Source organism: Diceros bicornis, chromosome 5 (genome assembly GCF_020826845.1).
Source record: "Diceros bicornis minor isolate mBicDic1 chromosome 5, mDicBic1.mat.cur, whole genome shotgun sequence".
NCBI lineage: Eukaryota > Metazoa > Chordata > Mammalia > Perissodactyla > Rhinocerotidae > Diceros > Diceros bicornis.
Window position 1 is genome coordinate 46614949 of NC_080744.1, and position 26368 is coordinate 46641316.

At 40.1% G+C, this 26368-nt stretch overlaps 2 protein-coding genes across 3 annotated transcripts in view; one reads left to right on the plus strand and one right to left on the minus strand.

The window, feature by feature from the left end:
- Positions 1 to 21166, minus strand: part of GABPB1 (GA binding protein transcription factor subunit beta 1) — a 64583-nt gene extending 43417 nt beyond the window's left edge. Inside the window, exon 1 of the mRNA XM_058541561.1 lies at positions 20970 to 21166. The gene's annotated coding sequence lies outside the window, so the exon portion shown is untranslated. The remainder of the gene's footprint in view (positions 1 to 20969) is intronic.
- Positions 21167 to 21501: 335 nt separating this feature from the next.
- The window catches only part of USP8 (ubiquitin specific peptidase 8), an 85814-nt gene continuing 80947 nt past the window's right edge, over positions 21502 to 26368 (plus strand). For both annotated transcript variants that reach the window (XM_058541558.1, XM_058541557.1), the window contains exon 1: positions 21502 to 21675. The gene's annotated coding sequence lies outside the window, so the exon portion shown is untranslated. The remainder of the gene's footprint in view (positions 21676 to 26368) is intronic.

The window sequence follows — 26368 nt, forward strand, 5'->3', positions numbered from 1 at the left end:
CTATGTATGTTCCCTGGCCCAGTCCTGTAATCAGTCATTTCAAGGAGCCCTGCACTCCAAGTAGAAGTATTTAAAGACCAAAATTGGAGTAAGAGAAGTACTCATATCTACCAAAGTGACACACTGTTTCTAGGTCCTCTCAGTGAACAGAGCTAAGAAAGAAATATATATTTATATACAAATTCCATATTTCTACAGAATTAAGAATACATTTTTAAATCATGGATTCATATTGACATTTATAATTTAAGTTCAACATTATCAGGTTGTTTGCTCAGCTTCTTTGATTTTACACTTACCTATCTATTGACTCCCAACATATATGCACAAAAAATTATTGGCTTTATCCTATAATATATATCAAATGGTGTCAAAATAAAAAATACCAATATTACAACTAGCAATAAAACAAATGAATGAAGTTTGATTTCTTTGCAGTTCTTTCTGTCCTTAGCATATATGCCATTTAGTGTTTAGCTCAAAAGTCACTTGAGATAGCATTTTACTCCATGTATTTAAATAACTATTTTATTTATTTATTCCCCCCCCCAAAAGCCCCAGTAGATAGTTGTATGTCATAGCTGCACATCCTTCTAGTTGCTGTATGTGGGACGCGGCCTCAGCATGGCCAGAGAAGCGGTGCGTTGGTGGGCGCCCGGGATCCGAACCCGGGCCGCCAGCAGTGGAGTGTGCGCACTTAACCGCTAAGCCATAGGGCCAGCCCTAAATAACTATTTTGATATACATATAGGTTCGTTTGTTCTCTCTTTTAGGGACTGTTTTGTTTTGATTTAATTATAATTTTTGAATGTGTAAAATATTTACATAATTCAAAGTCAAAACTAAATAAAAAGGTAAACTCAGAAATTTTACTTCCATCCCCATTTCCTTCCTACCATTCCCCCCATGCCTCTATCCCAGGGTAACAATTTAATTAGTTTCTTATTTGTCTTTTCTGTTTTATCTTTTTGCAATATAAACAAATTAGTGCTGCATATACATATATATATTCTTATTCCCTCACACATGCACTTCTTACACCAGAAGAGCATACTACATACACTGTTCTGCACTTTGCTTTTTTTTTTCCACTTGAAATATATCCTGGCTAAGTCTCCATAGAGATTTACTTCATTCTGTTTTACATCTGCATGGTACTCGGCTACGTGGAAATACCATAGTTTATTTTTAGTTAAAAAAAAAAAAAAAAACTAGTAATCTCTTACTCTCTAGCAAGCACGTCAAAAGATGTCACCTTAGGGGCCGGCCCGGTGGCGCAAGCGGTTAAGTGCACGCGCTCCGCTGCGGCGGCCCGGGGTTCGCTGGTTCGGATCCCGGGCGCGCACCGACGCACTGCTTGGCAAGCCATGCTGTGGCGGCGTCCCATATAAAGTGGAGGAAGATGGGCACAGATGTTAGCCCAGGGCCATCTTCCTCAGCAAAAAAAGAGGAGGATTGGCGGATGTTAGCACAGGGCTGATCTCCTCACAATAAAAAAAAAAAAAAAAAAAAAGATGTCACCTTATAATTTAAGGCCCACTATTAACTGCTCCACACTCACGCATTCACCTCATCCATGTTTCTCAACTCCCGCTTAATAAAGAGCCCCGACAGCCATCAGATTCTCAACATTCTTCCTCATCCTACACATGATCACCTTATTCCAGACCCAATGCCTCCCTTCCTGCTATTTTCCCTGTTTAGAATGGCTATATCCTGTCTCTCCAAATCCTATACTTCGATCAAAGCCCATTTCAAAAACTCCTCTTCTCCAATAAGCCTTCCTTAAATGAGATAATTCCTCAATAATCCTTCCCTTTAAATTTTCTCAGCAATTTACACCATAATCTACACATTCCCGCTTCATTCATTAAACAAACATATACTGAGCATATATTATCTGCCAACAGAAAAGTGAACAAAAACAGACAAGTCCCTACCCTCGGGCAGCTTTTATTCTGGGAGGAGAGACTGGAATCAATGAGTCAGTAAAAGTAGTAGTGGCGGTAGTAATAAATGCTCCAAAGAAAATGTAAGGCAGGGTACAAAAATAGAGAGTACAGGATTAGAGACGGGGAATTGCCATTTTAGACAAAGTTTAAGAAAAGGCCTCCTTGAGGAGGTGACATTTGAGTAGAAACCTGAATGAAGGGAGGAAGTAAAGCAAGGAAGAATTCTAGAGAAAAGCATTATGATGGACATGTCACTCTTCTGGCTGCTCAGCATCAGAACATCTTCATACATCTAGGGAATTCCCCTCATATGAGTCTTGAAAGAAGGCAGAAACCTCCGCCTACTACTGAAGCTAAGTATTTGCTTTCCCAGCTTCCCATGCAGGTAGGGGACAGTCATATAGCCTCCACTCCAACAGAGAAGCATCTATGCTAGACTTTAACTTAGGAGATAGTGCATAAAAAAAGCAGTAAATACACAGAACCCATTATGGCAAGAGTGGCAGCAGATTCCAGCGACAGTAGTGGTAGCAGTTTCTTCCTGAGATAAATTCCTTTTCTGTTAAACTAACCAGAGGTGGTTTCTGGTGCTTAGAACAAGAACTTTGACTGTTCTTGGTGATCCAGGGAGATGGAACAGCAAGCACAAGCCCCCTGATCTAGAGTGAAGAAGGATAGCAGGATTTGCAATCATAGAGATATGAATGGGCTACATCATGTAGGGCCTTATAGGCACTAGTAAGGAGTCTGGATTTTATTAAGTTTATTAGGAAGCTCTCGGAATGCGTTAAACAGGAGAGTGTTGTGATATGATTTATATTCTTAAAAAGCTACTCTTCTTATTATACGGGTAATACATAGAGGGAAGCAAGGATTAAGGCAGGAATACTAGTTAGGAAATTATTCCAGGCAAGAGCTGAGGGTGCCTCAGGCTAGGATGATACCTGTGTGATCATTTAGATTTTAACCTTTAATTATTACTGTATATCTAGGTTTAAACCTAGCATCTTATTTTGTGCTTTCCATTTGTTCCCTGTTCAGTTTCTTTTCTCTCTTTCTCACCTTCTTCTCAGGTATGTGGGACACTGCCTCAGCATGGCCTGACAAGTGGTGCGTTGGTGCACGCCCGGGATCCGAACCCAGGCCACCAGCAGCGGAGCCCGCGCTCTTAACCACTAAGCCATGGGGCCGGCCCTGATTCTTGTTTTAACATGGTATCTATTTCTTCTACTGATACAGAAGTTATATCCTCTGTTTCCGTTCTTTTAGCGGCGCCCTAGAGATCATATCATGCATTAAAGTCTAAAGTTAATCAAAATTTTTACTCCCCATTCCGCAAAGAACCTACAGATTTTTAAAGACATAGGCAACACATCAACCAAAAGCAATGTGGGGACCCTGTTCAGATTCCAATTTGAAGAAGCTAAATGTAAATTTTTTTAATCATTTTTTAGGGCAGTGAAAATACTCTGTACGGTACCATAATGATGGGTACATGTCATTATACATTTGTCCAAACCCATAGAATGTACAACACCAAGAATGAATGGCAATGTAAACTATGAACTTTGAGTGATTATGATGTGTCAATGTAGGTTCACCAATTGTAACAAACGTACGTACCACTCTGGTGGGGGATACTGATATGGGAGAGGTTATGCATGTATGGAGGCAGATGATGTATGGGACATCTCTGTACTTGCCCCTCAATTTTGCTGTGATCCTAAAACTGCCCTAAAAAAATTAAGCTTCAAAAAAATCATTTTGAAGATAATTGGGGAAACGTGAACACATGTGCCTAACAGGTAATGATATTAAGGAAGTACATTGATTTTTTTTCTGGATATGATAATGGTATTATAGTTTAAGTTTATATGTTTTTAGAGATAAAAACAATATATTTCTGGATTAAATAATGTGATACTCGGGATTTGTTTTAAAGTAATTGAGGGATATATACGAAACCAGATCAGTCATGAGTTGACCACTGTTGAAGCTGGGTAATGAATACATGGAGGTTCCTTATACTCTTCCCTTTTACATATTTAAAGTTTTCCATACAGGGCCGGCCCCGTGGCTTAGCAGTTGAGTGCACGCACTCGCTACTGGCAGCCCGGGGTTCGGATCCCCAGGCGCGCACCGACGCACCGCTTCTCGGGCCATGCTGGGGCCGCATCCCACATGCAGCAACTGGAAGGATGTGCAGCTATGACATACAGCTATCTACTGGGGCCTTGTGGGGGGGGGGGAATTTAAAAAGTTTTCCATACAAAGAGTTTTCTTAAATTTAGCCTCCTTCTAGATAATACAAGGACCTTAGAACCTAGAACTCTACTTATCTCCTGTTATTGCCTTATTTTTTAATCCATTAGATATTTCTACTGTTTTATATAGTCTATATTCATTTTCATTTTTCAAATACATATCACTTTCTTTAATTTTCAGCCCTTTATACATTTCATCCCTGCCACATGGATCGATTTCATTCTGCCTGAAGTATATCCTTTAGAACTGCACTGTCTAATATGACGTATGTGGCCATTTAAATTTAAATTAAAACTTCAGTTTCTCAATCACACTAGCCATATTTCAAGTGCTCAGTTGCCCTATGTAGCTTATGACTACAATACTGGACAGCACAGATAAAGAATATTTCCAACATCACAGAAACTTCATTGTATAGTTCTATTGAACATTAAATGATCTTTAATGAATGAGATGTTAGTAACAATCTGTTTCTGTCTAAAATATCTTTATTTCACCATCATTCTTGAAAGATATTTTTATGGGTATAAAATTCCAGGTTGGCAGGTTTTGTTCATTTCATATTGCAGACATCATTTCACTATCTTCTGACCTCAACTGTTGCTGTTGAGAAGTCATTTGTTAGCCTCATTCTTGCTCTTTTGATGGTTACCTTCTGTTTCCCCAGCTACTTTCAAGATTTTTCTCTGTCATTGGTTTTCTGCAATTTCATTATGATGTGTCTAGGTATGGATTTGTTTTTATCCTAATTAGGATTTGTTGGGACTTCTGAATCTCGGTTTGGTATCTTTCATTGGTTCTGGAAAATATCAGCCATCATCTCTTTAAATGCCCCATCTATTCTCTTCTCTTCCTCTGCAATTTCAATTAATACCTTCTTACTCTGTTCTCCATATCTCTTAGCCTGTCTTCCATATTTTGAGTCTTTTTGCCTCTAAGCTACATCCTGAATAATTTTGTCTGATCTATATTCCAGTTCAATAATTTTTCTGATATGTCCAATCTGCTACAAATTGCATCATTTTTAATTCAGTTATTGTATTTTTTATTTCCAGTAGTTGTATCTGTTTTTTTCAAACCTACAATGCCATTTTTTTATAGTTTCCTGTTTCCTGTCTTCAGGTTTGTCATTTATTTCTGTAAACACAGTAAGCTTGTGTGATCATGTATCTTCTAATTCTAATATATGATGCCTATGAAAATCTTGTTCTGCTGTCTGTTGTTTCTGCTGGTTCTTGCCCATGTTTCCTTGTCTCCTTGTATGCCTGCTTATCTTTGACTATGTCCTGGTCAGTGTCCTTGAAAAATTATTTGTGAGGAAGTCTAAGATGAAGGAGCATTCCTCCAGGGAGCATCTGCAGCATTTGCTTCTGCCAAGTACCTGAGAGAAACTAGCAGTCATGGACCAACCTAAATTAAGTCATGGCTTAAGGTTCCCTTACCTTGCTAGGCTATGGCCACAACCTTGTAGAGACTTTTGTTTCCTTTCTCTTTTTTCTCCTGCTCTGCTCAGTGCCAAGACAACTTGCCTTTAAGCCCCTTGATATTTGCCTCGGAGGCAGGCAATGAAAGGGGGGCAGGGGTTAGTTCTTGTTCATCCTTTCCCCTCTGTATGGAGTCCAAGCCTAATTAGGGAAGGATGTCTTATAAGACTTTACATGTCCACATGTTGGGTAGGCACTGAGTCTTGATTTCTGTCAACCTCACCCCACAAGGCTGATAAACAGAAACCTAAATTTCTTGATATCAGCAAACATACTCAGGGTAACAGTGGCTTCAGTTCAGGTATTCCGCTAACCTCTCTTGGTTTAGGCTTTCTTCCAGAATTTGACTTACCACGTTCCCCTAGGTTGCCAGTTCTTCACAGCTCTTAAAGTGGTGTTTTATATATCTTACCCAGCATTTTCTGTTTTCAAAAAGAAGACTGGTCTAAATAATCTAGCTCACCATTACCCCAATGCAAGATATATTTCAAAGTAGAGCTAACAGGTCTTCCAGATGTATTAGATGTCAGTGTTCAACAAAAAGGAGTCAGGGCCGGACCTGTGGCATAGTGGTTAAGTGCGCATGCTCTGCTGCTGGCGGCCCAGGTTCCGATCCCGGGTGTGCACTGATGCACCGCTTGTCAGGCCATGCTGTGGCAGCGTCCCATATAAAGTGGAGGAAGATGGGCACAGGTGTTAGCCCAGCGCCAGTCTTCCTCAGGAAAAAAGAGGAGGATTGTCATGGATGTTAGCTCAGGGCTGATCTTCCTCACAAAAAAAAACAAAAAAAAAAGAAAGAAAAAGGAGTCAAAGATGATATCTAGGTTTTTTGGCCTGAAGAACTTGGTGAAAAGTAAAATTATTTACTGAAATAAAGATGGCAAAGTGGGATAAGATGGGTCAGGTGTTAAGAGTTTGGCCATAGACTTGTTAAGTTTGAGATGCTTTAGCTAGCTTATAAGTTTCTTGTGGGTAGAGACAGACTCTTTTAGTGTCATGTGCAACCTTAAGTACTTTAGAACAGTGCTGCACACATCATTGTTATTCAACTAATCAAGGGTTTCTTTTACTTCAGCACTAATGACAATTTGGGCCTGAGAGTTCTTTGTTGTGGGAGATTGTCCTGTGCATTGTAGGATGTTCAGCAGTATCCCTGGTCTCTACCCACTAGACGCCAGCAGCACCCCCTCTCTCCCATTTTACGACATCAAAAAAATGTCTCTAGGGGCCAGCCTCGTGGCGTAGCAGTTAAGTGTGCACGCTCCACCGCTGGCGGCCTGGGTTCGGATCCCAGGCAGGCACCGATGCACCGCTTGTCATGCCACGCTGTGGCAGTGTCCCACATAAAGTGGAGGAAGATGGGCACGGATGTTAGCCCAGGGCCAGTCTTCCTCAACAAAAAGAGGAGGATTGGCATGGATGTTAACTCAGGGCTGATCTTCCTCACCAAAAAAAAAAAAAAAGTCTCTAGATATTGTTGAATGTCCTCTGGGGGCAAAATCATCCCTGATTGAGAACCACTAATTAAATGCTTGTTGAATTAAAGTTAATTTCTATACACTGTGCTATTACCATCCTTTCACTCAACTGGACACATGAAAGATATATAAGAGCTAAGAGTCCATCCAAGCCCAAACTGTAGCCCAGCCCAATCCAGCATTTCTCAAATTTTGTTCCCCAAAGCTCCAGAGGACTGCATACTGAGAAAGGCAGTGGGTAAAGGGGTAAGCACAGGTTGGAGGTAACAGAACAGTTTCACCCTCATTTAAATAAGACCGCCTCCAATTGTTACAGGAGTCTATATACAACATTATTTGTAATTTTTAAAGCATTTTTAAAAGAAAACTATTGCTAGTAAAATATCTTCTCTTCAGATATAAAATGGTTAAAATTTTAAATCTCAAGCAAGAATTACTTAACGGCTCTTTTTTATTGCTATTTCACACTCAAATCCCTATTAACATAAACCCAGGAAAGAACTAACTTCATTTGCCAAGTCCTGGCATGTATGTCCTTTATCTGTGCTTCCCTTTTATTTTTTTGACCCTAATCAAATAGAAATCAGGTAAAAGTCATATGGATAAATTAGGACCCCCACAATCAGATTCTGAAATATAACTCACTCAAATAAATTTTAAACCTCAAATTATATAGCAAGAGATTGTTTTAGGCAGCACCCAGCAGTTCTTTTCCAGTAAGTTAAACCCCTCTGTCTTCTATACAGTTGCTCCCAAATGTATTATGTAAAAAAATACTTTTATGCTCTACCATAAACTTCCCTAAACCAGTTTTAATACTGTTTTAAATATTACAGTATAATCTCATCTACCCTAAAGATCACTTCCTTATTCAAAGCTATTTTTATTTCTTTGAATTTCAGATACCAAAAGATATAATTAAATTGGAACCATGCTAATAAAGTAAGTTCCTGCTTCCCACATAAGCTATGTATGTAGCAGATATACATTATTTCTCTATCTACATTCCATCTATGCATACCAATGTCCCTATTTGACTATAAAATTATGACCTCATTACAAAGCTGTTCTCCATAAAACCTACAATATAAATGTCTGCAACCTAAGAATAAAAAATATTTATTGAAGACTATTTAATATTCATCTTTAAGATAAGTTGGAGTTCCATATCTAAAGCACATAAATTATACACACACACACATACACACACACCTAAGAAGGAGAAGCATTCATCAATTAGCACGTCCAGAACTTCCCGTGCACATGCCAAAACCTAATCTTCCTCCTGTACTCCCTGATGATGTTACCACCCTCTTTACCTCCCAAACTAGAAATCTGGGAGCTATCCTCAACCCCTTTCTCTCCTTCATGTCTCTACATACAGTTGGTCAGCAAGTACTAAAGGGTCTACTTCACATCTCTTTTTCTCTTATTTTTTCAATAGGCAACACTTTCATATAACTTAAAAATCCAAACACAGAAATGTATACATTGAAAAGTCTCAATGGACTTTTACCCTCCCAGCCATAACAAGTAATCACCTTTACTAGTTTCATGGTATCCTTCCAATATTTCTATAATTACCAAAAGATAGCATTACTACATACACTGCTCTGCACTTGCTTTTGTTACTTAACACATCCTGGAGATCTCTTCCAATTAGTTCATAGAAAGCTTCTTCATTTTTTGTACAGCTGCTTAGTATGCTATTGTGGGGATATGCCTTAGTTTATTATAGATGGACTACTGCTATTATAAACAACGCTGCAATTAATAAATTTGCAGATGTATCGTTTCATTTCATATAACTATAGGATAAATCCCTGAAGTAGGATCGCTGAGACAAGGGTAAACACAATTGTAATTTTGATAGATAACTGACAAATTGTCCTCACGTCATTTTTAAATTAGTCCTTTTATCAGCATTCTCTTTGCCACTGTATGCTCATGCCGATAAAAAGGAAGTACGTCCTTAACTGGTCTCCCTCCTTCTTCAACCATTGTCCATCCTATTGTCAAACTGATCATTATTATTTTTAATGAATTTTTAAATATACACTATAATATTCTAATTTAAAAATTTTAAAGATTATTGCAAAACCTAAAGTTCCCTCTGATCATCCTTCCCTATCGCTACTCCCAAAACTCAATCCTCTATCCCCCACCCAAGAGTTAAGCACTATTATCAGTTTAGTATTTATCTTACCAAACCATATCCTTTGCATTTGCATGCATATATATTTCCCCCCTCCCCCAAAATAGTCTTGTTCTGGGTTTTTTCCTTATTTATATAAATGCTATCATACTGCATATACTGCTCTACAACTTATCACTCAATACTATACGTAATTTATTCATTCTTTTAAATTGTTACATGTTATTCCATAGCATGAATATACCAATTTACTTGGTCATTTTCCTATTTATAACCAGTTTTGTTTATTTTTCCAGTTTTTTACTATTAAAAACAATGCTGCAATGAATATACTTGTAAATGCCTCCTTACACATATATAGGTGTTCCTCTAGTGCAGAAAATGGACAGATTTGTTGGGAATAGCATTTTAAATTAATGGATACTACCAAACTGCCCACACCAATTTACCCCCCAAAACTGGCTATAACAACTTATACTCCCAACAATAGTTTATAATATTTATTATTTCCTCATAATATAGCCAACCTTAATATTACCAAGCTTTTTAAATTTTTGCCTGTATGACGGGTAAAAAAAATACTGTTTTAATATGTATCTCTCAAATTACTAATGAGATTGCATATCATATCAAATGTTTGCTGGCCACTTATGTTTCCTCTTCTGAAGCTGCTTGTTCATATTATTTACTTATTTTTCTATGTCACTGTTTCTTTGTAAGAATGCATTATGCATATTTCTGGTTTATTATATATGATGCAAATATTCCTTCCAGTCTGTTTTAACTTTCTATATTTTGAACGTTGCCATAAAGTCTAAACTGTGGTATGGTCAAATTTATCAAATATCTTTCTAAAACATAGATATAATCATGTATTCCAATTCCCTATAGAATACAGTAGAATTTAACAGTATGTCTATTTAACTTGAAGTGAAAAATAATTTAAATAATTGGCCACCTACTATTCTACTTCATAAACCTAAGTCCCAGAATTAGCCTGAAATGTGAGTCTCCCATTTCCTCAGTAGGTCTCAGTTCTCCAATGCTTCTCATAGAGTGAATTTCACATTGCAATGGGTGAAAGTTTCATGTTTAAAAACTTTTCGGTACAACATAGCCCATAAAAGTGGGCCAACTTCCTCTAGGGCACAATTGAGTAAACAGTGATATGTTTCATCATGAGAGGAAAAACTGGCTGTATTGGACTTATTGAGAGATGATATCTCTACTTCCCATGTGGCAACTTCCCACAAGTAATTTTGACTACACATAACTTTCACCTAATTGCATAATCATTGAATAAGTGATGATTCCAATGCATTTCAAACCTTTAAGGATCTGGCCCATGCCTCATTGCAGCCTCATCAACTCAACACTTCCCCCCTGGATTAATACTCCAACAATACAGAGTTACCTATAATTACCCCTACGCACTTCTGTCTCATACCATTCCTTTATGTTATTCTGCCTGAGATGTCTTCTCCATACCCCAATTTACCTGACCAAGTATTCATATTCTTCCTCCAAACATTGAGTTTAGACACTACCTCCTCCAACAAGCTCCCTTTGACGTTCTCAGCAAAAAGAATTAATTATTTCTCTATTCTCTCATACCCTGAACCTACTTCCATTAATATAAGGATTCCACCATATCATGAATGATTTCTTTACAAACTTTCCTCTCCCATAATCCTCAGGAAGTCAGGCAGGGTTTATCTTATTCTTATATGTATTTTAGTATCTAGCAGTTTATAGCATGCCACTCAATGGCCATCTGCTAAATTAAACAAGTCCTCTCGTTTTCAGCACTTCAGTAAATGTTAAAAACCTACACACAAAAAAAATTAAAGTCATGATCTTTAACCAAAGATATTTTACAACCTAAAAGAATATGTGGATTATAATAAAAAGCAGTCTGTAGTTTTTTGTGGGTTTTTTTGTTTTTTTTTTTTCCTTAAGTGGGTATATACCATAGATCAGTGTTTTTCAAACTATGGGTCATGACCCATTAGCAGACTGTGAAATCATTTTAGTGGGTTAAAGCCAACATTTTTAAAAAATATCAGCATATATCAAAAGTAGTAAAGGTAAATCATGTTTCATGAAACCTCTGTTCTTGTTAAACACATGCACACTCAGGAACACACACATACAGTACACACACACATATAGCAATGTATATATGCTAAATGACACAGTAAAATACATTTCTTACTGTTGGTCACAATTTTATTTGAAAGCTACTTCCATGGTTGCTATGTGGGTTCAAAGAAGCTTTAAGTTAAACAAAATGATACAATCAAGGAAGTCTTCTTCGATGAGACAACATTTGAAGCATAATCTGGCTCCCCATTACCTCTCTAATCTCATCTATCACTCAATTCATTCTGCTCGAGCCACACAAGTCTTAGTAATTATTCTAACAAGCCAAACACGTGCCCACCTTAGTGTCTTGAACATGCTTCCTCTGCCTAGAAAGGTCTTCAGTTAGATAACTGCAGCCTAATTCCAAGACACCCAAAGAGAGATGCTTTCCCTGACTACCTAAAGTAGCAACTGCCTCCCACCATTCTATCCCCTTATCCAGTTTGATTCCTTTTCATTGAACTCATTACCACCTGACATTTGTTTACTGTTCCCCTCCTCCCCCCACTCTGAATGTCAGCTCCAAGAAAACAGAGACTTTGTCTTCTGTTTTGTTCATTACTCTAACACCAGAGATTAGAACAGTGCCTGGCACAGGGCAAACGTTTCTGAATAGGCTTTGACAGGCAAGGAAAAGGAAAAGGAAAAACACATGGAGTTGTGCCTGAACATGGTATATTACAGAGGAAACACTAGCTTGATAATGTTAAGGAGTAAGGAATAAGGCTGGAGAAGCAGAATATAATATGAAAAGTTCTGAAAGCTAGAAAGTAGAGTTTGGACTTTACCCTGCAGACAATTGGGAGTCGCTCAATGTTTTGAGCAAATGGTGATCCATTCAAACATTTATTCAGCACAAGTTCAATTCACTGTGCCTGGCACACGGAGAGAGCAAAGGTCAATGGCACATGTTCTCTCCTCTGGCTGCTTAGGTTTAGTAGCAATGGGTTCAAAAAAGTTTCAGGAAAATTATTCTGGCAGCCACATGCAGGATGGATTGAAGGAAGGAGACTCTAAAGTTAGAAAGGGCAAATAATTGACAATGCAGAATCCCAGGACAAACTAAGATCCAGCAAAGAGTAATCTAAACAACTATGCTGACTGATGGAGATAAATAAAGGAAATTAAAAAAAATTTTTTTTGTAACTTTATATGGTGACAGATGGTAACTACACTTATTGTGGTGATCATTTCAGTGTATACAAACGTCAAATCATTATGTTGTCCACCTCAAACTAATATGTTATACGTCAATTATAATCCAGTAAAAAAAAAAAAAAACGGAGAAACGTATTACAGACAACTTTAAGATGTAGTAAGCGTGATGATGATAAAGAAAAATGGAGCTGGTTGAAAGATGGGTAATAATAAATCTGAAAGTGATGGAAATTGAGTCTCCCAAAGGAAATATCAGGTAAACTATTGGAGATACAAACCTGGAGAGTGCCCATTTAGGAGACATCAGCATATAAAACATTCACCTGAAAAAAAACAAAGAGAGGAGAGCAGAGGGCCAAGTACTGAGGGGAATAATGACAGTGGTAAGAAGATCATGAAACAACAAAGAAAACAGAAAAGGAGGAGTCCGAAATGGAAAAGCAGGATGGTACACCAACATGAAGGGCAAGGAAAGTTCGGAAGCATGGGTAAAAATCAATAGTAATACATATGTACCGGCTGAATAAAATCAGGATGAAGCCAATACCATTGGCAAGAAGGATGTCCCCTGAAGCAATGGTCTGTATTGGAAAATTGCAGTGAGTTAGGGAAGTAGTAAAAGAGCTGAGGGCAGCAATTTTAACTAAGGTCTTAAAATTTTTGAAATAAACAAAAGAAACGAGACAGCTGGAAAGAACAGTAGCAATAATCAAGTCGATGTTTTTTTCTCCCAAAATAAACAAGTTTGTACATACTTGAAGGCAGGGAGGAAAAACCGTTGCAGATAATGACCAAATCACAGAGATTTGTTAAGTGTGGCAGCAAGATTCCTAGAAAAGCAAAGGATTCCTCTTCCATTCAGTTTACAAACTAAGATGAAAACTGAGTTTTTTACTGTCACCATGAAAAAATGCAAGCCTGTACTCTATTTTCTTTTTCAATTAACTAGAAGTCGACGGCATCTTTTGAGAGAGAGGAAGAAGAAATATGAGACAACAGAAAAATATGAGATTAATAAAATGATTGCCAAGAAGTAGCAAGGGCCCATTGGAATTGTTCAGCATAAATTGATAGCGGCCAAGAAATCTTCATAATTACCCACCTTCCTCCACAAATATGCTGCGACCTGTGAGGGAAAACAGAGGACATAGATGGTAGAAAGATCTGACAACAGGAGCCCAGTAAAATATGAAAGCAATGACTGATGTCAAGTTCTGGCTATATCTAACGCATACAGGAATAAGCTGAGGGAGAGAAATTGAGGGTCTCTACGAATGGAACGGATAAAAGAACACAGGTGGAGTAATCACATGGGCAAAGAGAAAAGAGTTCACACAAGCCAATTAGGATGTAAGAGAAATTTTTTAGATCATTCACTTATACACCATACTGTTTGCTATGGTCTGAACGTTTCTGTGTCCACCCATTCCCCAAATTTATATGTTGAACTCTTCCTAATGCCCAAAGTGATGGCATTAGGAGGTGGGGCCTTTGGGACATGATTAGGTCATCAGGGTGGATCATGAATGAGATTAATGCCCTTATAAAAAGAGAGGCGAGAGAGCTCCCTTGCCTCTTCCACCATGTGACGTTACAACAGAGAAGTCAGCAACGTGGAAGAGGGTCCTCAGCAGAACCCAACCATGCTGGCACCTTGATCTCGGACCTCTCAGACTCCAGAACTGTGAGCAACAAATTTCTCTTAATAAGCTACCCAGTCTCTGGTATTTTATTACAGCAACTTGAACGGACTAAGACACTAAATTTTTTTCTCTGTTTGGATACAGGATAAAAGCTGTAGACACAAAGGAGTACAGGAGTCAGAAGGGGCTGCACATCCAATAACTTCACCATGAAAGGAAGTGACCTAATTCCAATGTCCAGTTCTAGAATTAATACTATGACCTACAGTAAACACCCACCTCAGTTTCCACATCTACAGAATGGGAGGGTATGTTAAAGAGAGGTACCACGGTGGCTTCCACTCATCTCCTTTAAAGAATCACTGCTATAGTAAACCACCACAGTAGAAACGTCTTATCCCTCAAGTGTAATGAGACAGAAAAAAGCTCACTGGGTTAGAGAAACTCGCAAGCCTCTTTTTTTATTTATTTATTTTTTTTGCTTAGGAAGATTCGCCCTGAGCTAACATCTGATGCAATTCTTCCCCTTTTTGTATGTGAGCCACTGCCACAGCACGGCGACTGACAGACAAGCGGTGTAGGTCCCTGCCCAGGAACCGAACCCAGGCCACCGAAGCGGAGCATGCCAAAGTTAACCACTAGGCAACCAGGGCTGGCCCTCAAGCCTCTTTTAGAAAAGACTCTACACTATGTAAGAGAATCAACAGTATCGATAGGGTTAGCATATTTTTTAACCAAAGGAAATGCAAGTGAACATTTCCTGTTTTCTAATTTTTTATTTTTTAAATTACCGTGGACTACAAAGCTACATAACATGAAAAGGTGTATGTTTCAATATTAAAATAAAATAGGAGTTGGGGGCCAGCCCCGTGGCTTATCGATTAAGTGCGCGCGCTCCGCTACTGGTGGCCCGGGGCTCGGATCCCGGGCGTGCACCAACGCACCCCTTCTCCAGCCATGCTGAGGCCACGTCCCACATACAGCAATTAGAAAGATGTGCAACTATGACATACAACTATCTACTGGGGCTTTGGGCAGAAAGAGGGGGGAAAAAAAAAGGAGGAAGACTGGCAACAGATGTTAGCTGAGGGCCGGTCTTCCTCAGCAAAAAGAGGAGGATTGGCATGGATGTGAGCTCAGGGCTGATCTTCCTCACAAAAATAAATAAATAAATAAAATAGGACTCAAAATTGAGTAAATATCCTACAGGTTCCTTAACTGCAATCCCAAAATACAAAAAAACTCTGAAACTCAAAATAACTCTTTCGGCAGTAACACCTTACCTGAACTAACAAGAAGCTATTTATAGTCTTTATTTACCCAATTTAGTGTAAACGTTCATACATTTTGCTGCAGAAACAGTAACGTGTTTGAAAAGGGATATTGCACTGGACTCTGCTGAAAAGTTACATAACATTATTACCTTGCCTATATCCAAAAAATTCTTAATTCCAAAACCTATTGCAAAACCCCAAGGGTTTTAGTGGACTATGATTCTATAATAATAATTGCTAATATTTACTGAGCTATGTCAGACACTGTTCTGATCACTTTATATGTAGTAACTCATTTAATCCTCCCAACCACCATGAGGTAGGTTTTATCACTATCCCCATTTTACAAAGCAGGAAACTGAGGCACAGGGAGATTAAGGAAGTTGTGTCAAGTCACATAGCTGGAGAGTGACTAAGCTGGGATGAATATAACATTTAAAATATTACATGTAAGATGAAGAAAACACAACAAAATAGAGAAGTGAATATGTAGGGTGATAAGGAGTCAGTGATATTTTTCTCTATTCAATTAATATATTACTTCTAGAATGGTAACAAATCAAACTTAAAAAATACAAAACACTTCATGCACTTACAAATTCCCATTTATGTGAAATTCCTAAGTCAACTTGTATAAACTGCACAGTATAAAATCCAAACTCCTCAGCTTATGCTAATATCTTTAAATTTTTTATTGAAATATAACATCTTAACATCTTTTTAATTACAAATAATACAAATTTGTTGCAGAAGTTACAACATTTGGATAAGCAAAAAAAAAATAATCACCTATAAAACTACACTCAGAAATAACCACTTAACAATTTGGCACATATCCTTCCACATGTCAATATATTTGTTTTTTAACCAAAATGGAATCAGGTTTTTAAATATATTTTTTCCACTTAACATATACATGAAAAGACATCTTTTTACATCTTTATGTTCTTCTAACATCATTTTAATGGCTAGGCAGTACCCACTGCAGCAATGTGTCCTAATAATCACTGTGACACATTTAGATCGTGTACAATTTTACAGCATGGCAATCAAGAGTCACCGGCTCTGGAGTCAAACTGCTTGGATCCAAGTCCTGGCTCTACCACTTACTAATTGTGCTGCTTTGGGCAAGCTACCTCAGCTCCCTATGCCTGTTTTCCCTTCTGAAAAATGGGGATAATATTAGCCACTTCAATGATTAATGGGGGAGTCAAATGTGTTAATATACAGCTTTTATTATCAATGCTGCAATTGGTATGCTCAAAACTAAGTCTTTGCACACATACTTATTACATCAAGATAAATTCTCTTAAATGGGAATTTCCACATCAGAAGGATGCCCATTTTTTTAAGGCTTTTGAGTCTGTGAAAGTACAGCTTGGTTGAAAGCCCTCATCAAATAGCTCTCTCACTTAATCCTCATTTCTCTTTATCCCAGGTGAAAACTATGAACCAGTTAAGCTAGCCAGCTTGTTTCACTCAATTAGCTTTTGCTCTTCCGCTTTTGTACCTACAAATCTAGACATATTTCATAAAATCTCAAAATTTGTAGGGAACTTAAGGACACCTGGCCCAGACCCTCAGCACATTAATTCCTCTCCCCCAGAATCCCTACCTTGAACACTGTCAGTGAGAGCAGACGGCCTACCACCCATACCAACCCATTCTATTTTTGAGGAAATTTTTCATGGAAGAATGTTGAAATCTGCCTCCTCTAACTTCTGATCCTAGTTCTTGCTGGTCAGATCAAACCTGATTTTTCTGTGTAACAGACCTCCAAATATTTAAAGACAGCTATCATTTCTTAGATGAGTTTCTCTTCTTTACGCCAAACATCATGTTTTTCAACCTTTCCTCCTTTCCATTTCCCCCATGTTCAAGGTCCTCTGGGTATGCTCTGTAGTTCACTGATTGTTCAACTTGAGTGCCTAGCAGCTGGGGAACTTGAGAAAAATACAGTGACCCAGGTCCAATCCTAATTAAGCTTAGGCCTCCTTGTTTTTGCTCTCCAGGTGATTCTGATATATAGTTTGAGAACTGACACAAGGTCCCACTCATAATGTGACAGAACGCTACCTAAAAAGCTGACATAATACCCTAGGTGCAATACCATCAGTACAAAGTAAAGTGGAGCTGACACCTTGCTCTTTCCACATGCTGTTCTACCAACTTCAAAATGACATTTACTTTTTTTTTTAATTATGCCACAGTGTTTATTCATATTAAATGTACAATTAGTTAAAACGATCACGTCTTTTCCACATTCTCTATTTGTACATTAGCGTCTTGGGCCTTAACTGCCAGTCTTTACAATTATTCCCAATAAAGGTAAGAGAACTAAAGCTAAGAGTTTTAGATTTCTATTTTTAAATGTATCAATGGCCCTGCATACAGATTTACCCTCAGTGGAGAAATCACTTCATGCTTAAGCCTCTACACGTATGTCATGGACATACTTAGCCCAAATAAAGGTGCACTAGCCCACCAATGACTGAACTGACGGCTGATTCCATCAAAGAATCTTCTCTGTGCAGAGCACTGTTGTCAACACTGTGAGGAAATACACAGCCTTAATACTAACAACTAATAGCTTTACCTTCTAGACAGCATGATGGAACAAACATCTTCAGAAAAGTATAGCTGTCCCAAGATAGACACATTAATGCTACAGAAACATAACGATTACTAGCTGGAAAGCTCTGAGGCCAAAGAAATGACTCATTAGAAAACTAAGTTGCCCTCAACTTTTAAGTTTTGTTTGGATTTGTTTTTTAATGTTTGCAGAGAGAGACAGAAGAGATGGAACCCATCAGTAAGTTCATCCACACTCAGGCTACTTGCAAAGGGACACTACACCCTCAAAATGAATTCATGATTCAAAATTTCAGGTAATAACTTCTGAATTCCTTATGACTTGTTTGCTTTACTTGTTACTATTTCTAACTGATGAGGTATTCAAGAGCAAGAAAAAAAATGTCCACGCTACAGGAGATGAGGCTCATTACAAATACATCTTAGAGATGAGGTGGGGGGGGGGACACAAACCAAAATCAAGTAAAATTAATCAAGATCCAATCTGATATTTATTTTCATTTGAACAGCAAACTTCAAAAATATACCTGGCATTTTCTAACAATTACATGAAGAATGACCAGATGCTTCCTGTTGATGTTACAGAAGAGAACTACAGACTGACAGAATCAGAGTAGAGTTCACAGAAACAACTGTAAATGAATTTAGCTTCTTTTCAAAACCATTAAACCAAAGCAGGCATGGCCTTAAATTTCACACATTTACAGTATAACTGTCCCTCAACCTAGAAAATTCAGATTGATTGAAAGAGACAGAGAACTTGAACTCGAAGTTAGGGGAGTTAACAACACAGGTACCTATATGCATTACAAAAGTATTGTTTCACCAAATGTTTCACTACAGGATTCCTTTTAAATCTGGAGCTTCCATAGAGCTTTGAAAGTGTCCTATCTTCAAACATTATATTTACACACAAGTTTTCACAAACACATCTAATACAGACTTCACACTTGTGCACATCACTAAAAATAAGTTGTGGAATTAAAAATTAAGTTTACTCACAATATTTTCAAATGTTCCTGTCTCCAGGATCATATGCAGATTATGCAATCTTTAGTCATATTTTTTATGCTTCTAAATCCCAAGTTAAAAAGAGTTAGAGCCCAAAAAAAACATATAGGAGTCAATCTTCTTATCTATATTTTTTAAATGTGTCTTGCATAATACCCTGATTTGACTTGCATGGTGAGAGGACAGAAATGAATATTTCTCAGTTAAAAAAAAAAAAAAAGCCATGAGTACAGTGTTTTCCAGAGGTTACATGGTGTATACCAAAACAGACTGAACGCATAAGTAGATTTAAGAATCTAGCTGTCTTCTATTAAACCAGACATTAAAAAGACTTGCAGAAATGCAAAACAATGTCACTCTTACCTAATACGTCCCTTATGTTAACATGCAATGGATTTACTATTTTTGGAAAAATACTTAAAGAGAGAAAGTTCAAGAAAAAAAGATACAGACGTCTTTAGTTCCCTTAAATTCAAACTCTGAGCCTGAAAGTGGAAGTGTCAAGGCTGATGGTTACATGTCAGTGTCAAATTTAAACCTAGCTGAGTGGATCTATATGTGAGAAAAAGTAAACTATCTGCAAAAAGCATTTTTGACGACTAACTTTTGCATAATAACTTAGAGTGCATCTTTAATTCTGGGATGGCGTGTTACTTTTACGAGGATCATTTACTGACTACATCAAACCATCTTCCAGATAAAAATCGTACTTCAGAAAGTAACTTGCCTGAATCGAGACAGCAAATCAGGGTCCGGAGAGAGCACTTAAAATATTTCCACATTACCAAGCTCCCTTCAGGACTGTGGTCTCTGCCCCTCCTTTGAACAGATGTCTGCTCGCCACAGTCCAATCAGGTTTAAAGCAAGAGCATGTGTACGGAAAACAAGCTTAAAGTGGGAAAACACACACAAAGCAGGCCTCTATCATTCCTCTGGTTTCGGTTTTCACGATGCACCCTTGAGGCTAGGCACGCTGATTCAACGCGGTCGGAGAGCTTCAACGAAACCCACTGAATACACACTGATTAACTGTGCCCAGGCAGAAATGACCTGGCAAAATGCTCAACTTCTTGCCCGAAGCCGTGCACCCGCAGATCCCGGCGGCCAAGTCGCAAGAGCAGACGTCCCGAGCATCCAGGGCAGCGGGCTTCCTCCCCTTAGGGACTCGCGGCCCAGGCAGTCGCCGCGGCGGCCCCGCGCAGGCCGGGCCGGCCGCTCCCGCCGCGGCCCGAGCGCCTCCCGACCCCGCGGGCCTCGCAGCACAGCGCACCCGGGGTCGGCCGCCCCCGCCGCTCCTTCCCCGCCCCGGCGAGCCCGGCGGGCCGGCGGGCCGCCTAGACAAAGAGAGCGGCGGCTCCCCGGGCGGCGGGCGCCGAGGCCCGGCCGCGCCGGCCTCTCTCCCTCGCCGGCCCACTGCCCGCCTCCCGGCGCCCACAGAGCCCCCGCCGCCCCGGCCCGACCCCATCCCCCCCCGGGGCCGCCGCTGGGACCGGCCTGGCGGGGAGGCCGCGGCGCGCCGGGGCCGAGGAGGGGGCGGCGGCCGCCACCATGTCTGCCCGCCCCTCCCAGAAGCGGGGTGCCCAGCGGACAAAGCGCGGCGGCGGCGCGGGCGGAGCGGGCGCCCAGGCCGACCCCGCCGACCCCCGCGGAATAAGCGGGGCCAGGAGCCCCGGAAACCCGGCGCCTTAATGCAATAAACAGGAAATCGCGGGGATGATCTGGGTTCCGGGGGAAGTGGAATTATTTTTTACCAGCGAAGAGATCAACTTCCACATCCGGTGGTAACAGGGCCCTACACAGACCCGCACTGACCTGGAAAAGCTTCGGGAGCGGCGACGGGGGAGCAGCAGGACGTGGTGCGGGGACCCGAGGCGCCTCGTACCCGGCCGGGCTGACGCGGCCCCGCTACACACAAAGCGCTTCAGCTGCACAGGGCGCTATTTTCCGAAAATGCCGCGTCTGGTCGGCGCCCAAAATCCCCACCGAAAAGTCCCCCGTGTTGCGCGCGGAGGGACACATGGTGTGCGAGTGAGTCAAAGCTCCCAGCATCCCTCCCGGACCCGGGCCTCGTCAACCCCTCGCCTGAGCCTTTCCGCCCCTGCCCTCGTCTGCCGACCTCTCTCCCACCCACTACCGGACCCCATTCCGGGCGAAGAAGGGGACGACAGGGGCTGATTTTTTCTTTTTAATGTAGGGGAGGGAAATATGCCATTTGTAGAGCTTAAGCCACACAAAGAAAGCGGCGGAATGATCCGCTTTTGGCGACCGCAAGTCCCGGCTCGCCCGGCGCCTGCGCGGCACGGGGGTGGGAGCTGCGGCCGGCCATGTGCGCGGCGGAGCGGCCCGGCTGGCCGCCGAGCCTTCCCGCCTCTTTCCGCGGGCGTGGGAGTTGGGGCGCTGAAGTGCGGCTGCTCAACTCCGTCTCTCCCCGACGTGACCGCTGAGAGACCGGGAATCCGGACTCCTTGGAAATTAAGCTGAGCCGCCTAGCCGAGTCCTGGAGACGGAAGGGCAGCCAGTAAGCTAGAATTTAACTTAAGTGGCCCTAGATTCAACTAGGCAGACTGGGACGAGAGTCGCTGTTGAGGTACAAGGGGAGAACGGAGGATGGGCGTTCTCCGCTTCGCATAAACTGAGCAGTCAGGTTTATAACGAAGACGTACATATTCCTGTAACCTTTTTTTTTTTTTTCCTTAACATTCTGGTGCTGTCTTGTGCTTCGTAGATCCTAATAATGCTCGTTGCATTCCCTTGGATTACTGTCACCGCAGAGGTAGAAATCTGTTTTTTCGTGACTGGAATGTCAAGATTTTTGTTGTGTTGTATTTTAGAAAGTAGCAAAAGTTTATTTGGAGACGGGGATTTGCAAAGTAAGAGCCTTATGAATTTAAATTACATGGGATGATTTGCTATAATACCCAACACTCTGATATGTTTTTAACAGAGGAGCCTGGGAATGAATTCCCCAGCCTGCTAATCGTGCAATTTTTGGCATCCGATGTATTGGAGTTGAGAATATCTGAGACAGAACCAAAAGTTTAATCCGGGGAGCTGACAAGCTTAAATGAAATCCTCGTTGCCCACTGATTTTGTGTGGCCTCAGATAAGTAATCTTTGTCTCTCCTTATCCTTTTGTAGTATTGACATAGTAAAGATTTGCAGTCTTTGTGTAACTTTTTAAAGTATTGTGCCTAAAATAGAAGCAAAGTAAATGGCATGGGAGCCATATTCTGTGTTTTCTTTTGATTTTATATTTGCATTGCTTCAGTTGATAAAAACTTGTCATTTTTTGATGTTATATACTTTAAGAATGAGTTTGAGTGAACATTGAACTGATTGCTGTAGAATCCTTGCCTTCATTGATCTTATGCTGTAGAGTGCAGACAAGTTAACAGGTATCATCAGTAGCATAATGAGGGTAAACTGCTGAATACTGTGAAGTCTCATACAGGAGGAGTCCTTTACTCACCTGGGAGGGAGGAATGGAATGGGACTGGAGAAGCATTAGCTTTAATAAGGGACCTGGGGAAGGGCCTTCCAGACAGAGGAAGTAGTAAGTGCAAAAGTTAGGAGGCAAACTCAGGAGAGGTTGTTGGGTGAAGAGGGTAATGCTGTTTCTGGAGTACCTAGAGATGTTCCTGAAGAGGTCTAGTTGTGAAGGCCTTGAATGCCATGTGCAGAAATTAGCTTTTGAGAGCGAAGAGGAAGCCATTGAAAGATTTTACATAGAAGCATCATGAGATTGGATTTGCATTTTAGACTGATCACTGTTATGCAGAAATCAGAGTCGTGGAAAACAGTTTGGAGAAAACAATAATCTGTGAGAGAGTAATGACTTGGACTGAGATAGTGGCAAATAGGAGTGAAGAATATGACCAAAGTGGTTGTTGAGAGCTTGGTGATTTGGTTGACTGGATGAGGGACTGATTGAGAGGGAGATGTTAAAGATGACTCCCAAGTTTGTTGGGGGAGCAGCTGGGAGGATGGTAATGTCTTCATTGAGAAACAAGGGAAAAGGAATACGTGTTAAGGAAAGAAGATTCTGTTTTGACCGTGTAGTATTTGAAGTGCTTGTGAGCCAACCAAGCGGATATGTCTAGTAGGCGATTAGATATTCGTTCATTTAAGTTGTTTCAGGAACATTCATCTGTTCGCTCTGGAATTGATCAGGCAGCAACAAGAGCAATAAAATTCCTGCTCCTGTTTCTAGTGGAGGGAACAGACTAAACAAGTTTTACGAAAAAAAAGGAAAGATAATATTCCATAATATGTTCCATGAAGAAAGTAAAAGGATTTTTGGATAAAGCTTTTCTCTGGGGAGAGAGCAGGCAAAATTTTGGTTGTCGGTCAGAGATGGCCTCACTGAGAAGGTGCTTGCTAAAACCTGAATGGGAATAAGTTAAGAGTAGTATTCAAGAACAAAGGGAATAGCAGGGCAAAACCTAAGGTGAGAGTTGTGTTTAGCAAGGAGGGCAGTGCGCCTAAAATCTAGAGAGCAAGGCAAGGAATGGTAGAAGATGAAGTCTGCAGCCTTGGTAAGTTTAAGTGCTCTAGAAGCCACTGAAGGGTTTTAAGGAATGGAGTAACATGGATAGTAGCAGTAGAGATAAAGTGGATGGATTGAAGATATATTTCTAGACCAGACCTGTATTGCTAGAGAATCAAACATAAGTGAGAGAAAGGGAGGGATCCAGAGCAGTTCCTAAGTTGGGGGCATGGTTGTCTAGGCCAGCACTGTCCAATATAAATATAACACAAGCCACATATGTAATTTTATAGTAGTAACGTTTAAAAAGAAAACAGTTGAAATTAATTTTAATAACATGTCTTATTTAACCTAATATATCCAAAATAATATCATTTCATATGTGATCAATATTTAAAAGTATTAAATATTTTTAAATGTTTTACATTCTTTTTCTCATTACTAAGTAACTGTTTGAAATCTGGTGTGTATTTTACACTTATAGCACATCTCAGTACTTGGTTTCATAAAATTTATAGTTGAAAAGTAGATTCACATACCCAAGTCATTGCAAACATAAAAGTTTTCCAGGGGCTGGCCCCATGGTGTAGCAGCTAAGTGCGTGCGCTCCACTGCTGGCGGCCTGGGTTCAGATCCCGGACATGCACCAACGCACCGCTTGTCAGGCCATGCTGTGGTGGCGTCCCACATAAAGTTGAGGAAGATGGGCACGGATGTTAGCTCAGGTCCAGTCTTCCTCAGCAAAAAGAGGAGGATTGGCATGGATGTTAGCTCAGGATTGATCTTCCTCACAATAAAAAAATAAATAAAGTTTTCCAGTAATTCAGTTATATATCAGATTTTTTATTTAATTTTAAGTTAAAGTTAAGATTAAAATTTCAGTTCTCAAATAAGCCACATTTCAAGTGCTCAATAGCTGCATGCAGCTAGTTGCTCCTATATTGGACAGTGTGGTCTAGTGGAATAGAGCAGTGGAAAATCGGACTAAAAAAGTTGTGTGAAACCAGCCTATTAAAGGATTGGGATTTTACCCTAGGGACAAAGAAAACAGTGGATGGTTTTTGAACTAGAGAGTGACACAACGTTGTGCTTGAGGCTAGAAGAAGGCCACTAGGTGGCCAACTGGTGACTCGGGAACAAGAGCAACCCTTTAGTTGAGTCTCCACATTTCAGGCTCTGACCTCAGCCCTTCAGAATCAGAAGTCTGATTTTTGTCAGTGCTCTACAGCAGTGCCACGAAAAGTATGGTCCACAGGGCAGTGCCAGTCTGCATACCCTTTGTTATTGGTACGTGACAAGGCATTTACAGAAATTGAGAGTAAGATTTTAAAAACTTTTATAGCAATTTAACACTATATGTCTGTGGATCTAATAAAAATTTGGGTCTCATATTGTTGTATCTGTTTTTTCTTTTTTTATTTCCCTTTCGTAGTAATTTATTTTCATATTTTATAAAATTGTCTGTGAGGGGGCCAGCCCCCTGGCGTAGCGGTTAAGTGTGCGTGCTCCGATGCTGGCGGCCCGGGTTCGGAAACCCCGGCGCGCACTGAGGCACCGCTTGTCAGCCATGCTGTGGTGGCATCCCGTATAAAGTAGAGGAAGATGGGCACGGATGTTAGCCTAGGGCCAGTCTTCCTCAGCAAAAAGAGGAGGATTGGCATGGATGTTAGCTCAGGGATGATCTTCCTCACCAAAAAAAAAAAAAAAAAAAAAAAGTCTATGATCTTTCTCCATAGATAATTTTTGAAGAGCTGCTCTAGAGGCACTCAGATGAAGGAGTCAGGAGGACCAAGTTCTCAGAAGACTTATCTAAATCCAAATGCCTTTTTTCACTTTATAATGAGAACTGTAATGGCTAAGAGAAGAATGGATATCTGCTCAATTTCTCCCTCCATATGAAAATGGAAGGCTACATGGAAATAACCAAATTTATATTAGTTACCGTTTATTAAATGCTTCCTGTGTGCTAGCCACCGTGCAAAGCCTATTACATATATTGTCTCATTTAATCCTCACAACAATTCTGTAAATAAACAAGTATTATTAGCCCCATTTTTCCATCGAGGAAACTGAGGCTGAAATAGCTTAAATAACTCACCTAAAGTCACCAAACTGGTAAATGTTAGAGGTAGGATTCCAATACAGGTCTCATTCCAAAGCTATTGTTCCTATTCACTTTTTTTGCCATTATATTTCCAATATCTAGTAAATTCCCTATACAACGAGTCTACGTTATTTTAGAGAGAATACATGAAGTTGACTACATTACTCCCAGAAGGTTCATTAGTGAATTTGAGACCAGAGTAAGGAGATTTAGTGGTATTCTAACAGTATCAGTCAAATGCATCCATTTCTACAATAGAAATGTGTCTGCTTTGCTCCTACCTAGAGTTTATAGATTCCCATAAATCAATTAAAAAAAGACAACCCGATATAAAAATAGGTAAGAGACTTGAGTAGTGACTTCACAAAAGAGGGTATCTGAGTGGCCAGTAAACATGTAAAGGTGCTCAATTTCTTTAATCATTAGGGAAATGCAAATTAAAACCACGATGAGATACTGCTGTACAGCCACAATAATGGCTAAAATAGAAAACACAGAAAATACCACGTGTCAGCCAAGAGTTGAAACAACTGAAACTATACATTGCGGTTGGGAATGTATATTGGTATAGCCGCTTTGGAAAATTCAAACTTCAAAAAACACAAAACCAAACTAGAGTTT